We start from the raw sequence: 6635 nt of genomic DNA, 5'->3' as shown, positions 1-6635 counted from the left end.
AGCAGATGGAGACACTGGGGGATAATTTTCTAAGGATTTATACTGATTTTTCCTGTCTGAATTTGTCGCACAGAAAGTTGCAGGCCAAATATGTGCGACATTTCTGCGACTTTAGCTTCTAGAGCATTTTTACAACATTATACATAGGTGCTGAATACATAAAAAGCGACTGTTCAGCGACAGACAAGTCGCATCGGCTGAAAGTAGGCCAGAATGTCAGTCCATGTTGGAGCAGGTTTAGATACAGTCTAAAGCATAGATCTCAAAGTCTGTGCACAGAATTTAGCAAGGGCCTCGCACCTTCTGATGCATCAGGTAGGTGCACAATAGCATAGCCTAACCCTCTGTACTTTGGTCTATATTGATGCGGGACATAGACAGCCAGCTGATGACCAATCCATTAGTGCAATGGATGGCTGGAAGCATTTGTCTTTGCCTTTGCAATACCACAGAAGCAATGCATGGTCAATGTACAGCAATGACACACCTGTGTGAACAGCCAGGAGACCCCCCCCCCCCCCCCCCCCATGTTATGTTACATAGTTACATAGTTAGTACGGTCGAAAAAAGACATATGTCCATCAAGTTCAACCAGGGAATTAAGGGGTAGGGGTGTGGCGCGATATTGGGGAAGGGATGAGATTTTATATTTCTTCATAAGCATTAATCTTATTTTGTCAATTAGGAACATTCAGCACCCACCCGCTATCAAGGCAGCTGCCTATCATGTCATGCCCTACCTGCACAGGTGTGCTGGCTACTCAAATGATCCAATTAAGGAGGCCATTTAGTCAGCAGCAGCAGAAGTCCTGTGCCTGGACGCTCCAACAGCGGCCAGACACAAGCAGAAGCAGAAGCAGCAGAAGCAGCAGCAGCACCACCTTTTGCTTTTTGGCTGCAGAAGCAGCAGCAGCAAGGCCCACAGGGCTGGCTAGCTGGCTAGCCAGCAAGCAAGCAGGTAGCAATGAAAGTAGGAATCTTTCTTTTTAACCCTGTAAGGGGGTGGTGCACTGTACCCGAAGATACTGCCATATCGGGTCAATGCATAGGGCGACGGAAGCAAGCTTCGAAATCAGCCCCCGTTCTCAAAAATCCATTTAATATATGGTCCCCAGATAGGGGACGTATCAGATATTAAACTGATAAGAACAGATACTACACTTGATCTTAGCCAAAAGGCCGAGAAGCGATAACCGTGAAAGGGGCGGGCCCAACAAGGTCCCCTTCATGGGCACTATCACTGCTTGCTGTCAGGGAGGCTGCCAGACAATTTTCCATGCACACTCTGGGCTGGGGGGCAGTCAACCACCAGTACACACAGCAGAACCTAAACCCATACCATTATTGCTAAGCAGCAAGACAGGGGCCCATTGCACTCCCACGGGGCCTTTTTAAATGCAATCCATAACCCGGATTTGCCAGGAACCCTTCTTACTCCTCCTACTTGCATGTGACACTGGGCTTAGGATCTGCATAGGAAACACACACACAAGCACACACCTACCTTTGTTGCCTGCAGATGCCTCCTTGGCTGTCCCCAAACGGTATCAAACCAACACCCACGGGAAGCTGTAAGCATAGAGGACATGCCTGCACCCCATTGGACTTACCTGTGTGGGTTAAATCCGGGTTATTTGACAACCTATGGCGGTGATGGTTCTGCTCAGGCAGAGCAGTGCTGATGCTCCTCATAAAGCTGTCGCTGCTGTGAAGGTTCTAGGTGACATCACAAATCCCTATGGTTACATACACAACAAAGCTGGGTTGTTGTTGTTTACACTCTGCAAGGCCTGTGGAAGTGAGTGACATCATAGCACTGTAGTTCTGAGGGTTGTAGATGGATGCAACAATCTCCTGTTGCTTCTATGAAGGCCGTAATAGACGACATCACCAAACAGCTCCATAGTCACATACACAGCAAAGGAGAGATGTTGTTTACACCTAGTGATGTCAGTGGTATTGAGTGACATCATAGCACAGTGCTAAGGCTCCTGGGCCTGGACACAGCAGCGGCTGCAATATCTCAACGGAGAATACGTTTATATATATGTGTGTGTGTGCGCGTATATATATATATATATATATATATATATATATATATATATATATATTTCTCCGCCGAAATCACTTTTAAACCCATTTCCACCTTTTTTTCCCTTCTCTTCCTCTTACTTTTTTTTCACGTTTTTTTACGTTTTTCTCCTTTTCGCCTCTTTTCTGGGCGTATTATTCTTCTTTTTCTTCTTTTTTTTCGTCTAATGCATACCCCATCAGTGCAGCAATGCTTATTCAATACCGCCAGCAGATGGAGACACTGGGGGATAATTTTCTAAGGATTTATACTGATTTTTCCTGTCTGAATTTGTCGCACAGAAAGTTGCAGGCCAAATATGTGCGACATTTCTGCGACTTTAGCTTCTAGAGCATTTTTACAACATTATACATAGGTGCTGAATACATAAAAAGCGACTGTTCAGCGACAGACAAGTCGCATCGGCTGAAAGTAGGCCAGAATGTCAGTCCATGTTGGAGCAGGTTTAGATACAGTCTAAAGCATAGATCTCAAAGTCTGTGCACAGAATTTAGCAAGGGCCTCGCACCTTCTGATGCATCAGGTAGGTGCACAATAGCATAGCCTAACCCTCTGTACTTTGGTCTATATTGATGCGGGACATAGACAGCCAGCTGATGACCAATCCATTAGTGCAATGGATGGCTGGAAGCATTTGTCTTTGCCTTTGCAATACCACAGAAGCAATGCATGGTCAATGTACAGCAATGACACACCTGTGTGAACAGCCAGGAGACCCCCCCCCCCCCCCCCCATGTTATGTTACATAGTTACATAGTTAGTACGGTCGAAAAAAGACATATGTCCATCAAGTTCAACCAGGGAATTAAGGGGTAGGGGTGTGGCGCGATATTGGGGAAGGGATGAGATTTTATATTTCTTCATAAGCATTAATCTTATTTTGTCAATTAGGAACATTCAGCACCCACCCGCTATCAAGGCAGCTGCCTATCATGTCATGCCCTACCTGCACAGGTGTGCTGGCTACTCAAATGATCCAATTAAGGAGGCCATTTAGTCAGCAGCAGCAGAAGTCCTGTGCCTGGACGCTCCAACAGCGGCCAGACACAAGCAGAAGCAGAAGCAGCAGAAGCAGCAGCAGCACCACCTTTTGCTTTTTGGCTGCAGAAGCAGCAGCAGCAAGGCCCACAGGGCTGGCTAGCTGGCTAGCCAGCAAGCAAGCAGGTAGCAATGAAAGTAGGAATCTTTCTTTTTAACCCTGTAAGGGGGTGGTGCACTGTACCCGAAGATACTGCCATATCGGGTCAATGCATAGGGCGACGGAAGCAAGCTTCGAAATCAGCCCCCGTTCTCAAAAATCCATTTAATATATGGTCCCCAGATAGGGGACGTATCAGATATTAAACTGATAAGAACAGATACTACACTTGATCTTAGCCAAAAGGCCGAGAAGCGATAACCGTGAAAGGGGCGGGCCCAACAAGGTCCCCTTCATGGGCACTATCACTGCTTGCTGTCAGGGAGGCTGCCAGACAATTTTCCATGCACACTCTGGGCTGGGGGGCAGTCAACCACCAGTACACACAGCAGAACCTAAACCCATACCATTATTGCTAAGCAGCAAGACAGGGGCCCATTGCACTCCCACGGGGCCTTTTTAAATGCAATCCATAACCCGGATTTGCCAGGAACCCTTCTTACTCCTCCTACTTGCATGTGACACTGGGCTTAGGATCTGCATAGGAAACACACACACAAGCACACACCTACCTTTGTTGCCTGCAGATGCCTCCTTGGCTGTCCCCAAACGGTATCAAACCAACACCCACGGGAAGCTGTAAGCATAGAGGACATGCCTGCACCCCATTGGACTTACCTGTGTGGGTTAAATCCGGGTTATTTGACAACCTATGGCGGTGATGGTTCTGCTCAGGCAGAGCAGTGCTGATGCTCCTCATAAAGCTGTCGCTGCTGTGAAGGTTCTAGGTGACATCACAAATCCCTATGGTTACATACACAACAAAGCTGGGTTGTTGTTGTTTACACTCTGCAAGGCCTGTGGAAGTGAGTGACATCATAGCACTGTAGTTCTGAGGGTTGTAGATGGATGCAACAATCTCCTGTTGCTTCTATGAAGGCCGTAATAGACGACATCACCAAACAGCTCCATAGTCACATACACAGCAAAGGAGAGATGTTGTTTACACCTAGTGATGTCAGTGGTATTGAGTGACATCATAGCACAGTGCTAAGGCTCCTGGGCCTGGACACAGCAGCGGCTGCAATATCTCAACGGAGAATACGTTTATATATATGTGTGTGTGTGCGCGTATATATATATATATATATATATATATATATATTTCTCCGCCGAAATCACTTTTAAACCCATTTCCACCTTTTTTTCCCTTCTCTTCCTCTTACTTTTTTTTCACGTTTTTTTACGTTTTTCTCCTTTTCGCCTCTTTTCTGGGCGTATTATTCTTCTTTTTCTTCTTTTTTTTCGTCTAATGCATACCCCATCAGTGCAGCAATGCTTATTCAATACCGCCAGCAGATGGAGACACTGGGGGATAATTTTCTAAGGATTTATACTGATTTTTCCTGTCTGAATTTGTCGCACAGAAAGTTGCAGGCCAAATATGTGCGACATTTCTGCGACTTTAGCTTCTAGAGCATTTTTACAACATTATACATAGGTGCTGAATACATAAAAAGCGACTGTTCAGCGACAGACAAGTCGCATCGGCTGAAAGTAGGCCAGAATGTCAGTCCATGTTGGAGCAGGTTTAGATACAGTCTAAAGCATAGATCTCAAAGTCTGTGCACAGAATTTAGCAAGGGCCTCGCACCTTCTGATGCATCAGGTAGGTGCACAATAGCATAGCCTAACCCTCTGTACTTTGGTCTATATTGATGCGGGACATAGACAGCCAGCTGATGACCAATCCATTAGTGCAATGGATGGCTGGAAGCATTTGTCTTTGCCTTTGCAATACCACAGAAGCAATGCATGGTCAATGTACAGCAATGACACACCTGTGTGAACAGCCAGGAGACCCCCCCCCCCCCCCCCCATGTTATGTTACATAGTTACATAGTTAGTACGGTCGAAAAAAGACATATGTCCATCAAGTTCAACCAGGGAATTAAGGGGTAGGGGTGTGGCGCGATATTGGGGAAGGGATGAGATTTTATATTTCTTCATAAGCATTAATCTTATTTTGTCAATTAGGAACATTCAGCACCCACCCGCTATCAAGGCAGCTGCCTATCATGTCATGCCCTACCTGCACAGGTGTGCTGGCTACTCAAATGATCCAATTAAGGAGGCCATTTAGTCAGCAGCAGCAGAAGTCCTGTGCCTGGACGCTCCAACAGCGGCCAGACACAAGCAGAAGCAGAAGCAGAAGCAGCAGAAGCAGCAGCAGCACCACCTTTTGCTTTTTGGCTGCAGAAGCAGCAGCAGCAAGGCCCACAGGGCTGGCTAGCTGGCTAGCCAGCAAGCAAGCAGGTAGCAATGAAAGTAGGAATCTTTCTTTTTAACCCTGTAAGGGGGTGGTGCACTGTACCCGAAGATACTGCCATATCGGGTCAATGCATAGGGCGACGGAAGCAAGCTTCGAAATCAGCCCCCGTTCTCAAAAATCCATTTAATATATGGTCCCCAGATAGGGGACGTATCAGATATTAAACTGATAAGAACAGATACTACACTTGATCTTAGCCAAAAGGCCGAGAAGCGATAACCGTGAAAGGGGCGGGCCCAACAAGGTCCCCTTCATGGGCACTATCACTGCTTGCTGTCAGGGAGGCTGCCAGACAATTTTCCATGCACACTCTGGGCTGGGGGGCAGTCAACCACCAGTACACACAGCAGAACCTAAACCCATACCATTATTGCTAAGCAGCAAGACAGGGGCCCATTGCACTCCCACGGGGCCTTTTTAAATGCAATCCATAACCCGGATTTGCCAGGAACCCTTCTTACTCCTCCTACTTGCATGTGACACTGGGCTTAGGATCTGCATAGGAAACACACACACAAGCACACACCTACCTTTGTTGCCTGCAGATGCCTCCTTGGCTGTCCCCAAACGGTATCAAACCAACACCCACGGGAAGCTGTAAGCATAGAGGACATGCCTGCACCCCATTGGACTTACCTGTGTGGGTTAAATCCGGGTTATTTGACAACCTATGGCGGTGATGGTTCTGCTCAGGCAGAGCAGTGCTGATGCTCCTCATAAAGCTGTCGCTGCTGTGAAGGTTCTAGGTGACATCACAAATCCCTATGGTTACATACACAACAAAGCTGGGTTGTTGTTGTTTACACTCTGCAAGGCCTGTGGAAGTGAGTGACATCATAGCACTGTAGTTCTGAGGGTTGTAGATGGATGCAACAATCTCCTGTTGCTTCTATGAAGGCCGTAATAGACGACATCACCAAACAGCTCCATAGTCACATACACAGCAAAGGAGAGATGTTGTTTACACCTAGTGATGTCAGTGGTATTGAGTGACATCATAGCACAGTGCTAAGGCTCCTGGGCCTGGACACAGCAGCGGCTGCAATATCTCAACGGAGAATACGTTTATATAT

At 46.8% G+C, this 6635-nt stretch overlaps 3 non-coding genes across 3 annotated transcripts; all 3 read right to left on the bottom strand.

Moving 5' to 3' along the window:
* Positions 1-1000: 1000 nt before the first annotated feature.
* Positions 1001-1191, bottom strand: LOC130350151 (U2 spliceosomal RNA). The gene has a single exon (XR_008887331.1). It is a non-coding gene; the product is annotated as a U2 spliceosomal RNA (small nuclear RNA).
* A 2107-nt stretch (positions 1192-3298) lies between these two features.
* On the bottom strand, positions 3299-3489 carry LOC130350150 (U2 spliceosomal RNA). The gene has a single exon (XR_008887330.1). It is a non-coding gene; the product is annotated as a U2 spliceosomal RNA (small nuclear RNA).
* Positions 3490-5588: 2099 nt separating this feature from the next.
* Positions 5589-5779, bottom strand: LOC130350149 (U2 spliceosomal RNA). Its single transcript, XR_008887329.1, has one exon. It is a non-coding gene; the product is annotated as a U2 spliceosomal RNA (small nuclear RNA).
* Between the last annotated feature and the right edge of the window lie 856 nt (positions 5780-6635).

The sequence above is a fragment of the Hyla sarda genome, unplaced genomic scaffold (assembly GCF_029499605.1).
Source record: "Hyla sarda isolate aHylSar1 unplaced genomic scaffold, aHylSar1.hap1 scaffold_934, whole genome shotgun sequence".
NCBI lineage: Eukaryota > Metazoa > Chordata > Amphibia > Anura > Hylidae > Hyla > Hyla sarda.
Note: the sequence above shows the minus strand (reverse complement) of the source record. Positions and strands in the feature narration are given on the sequence as shown.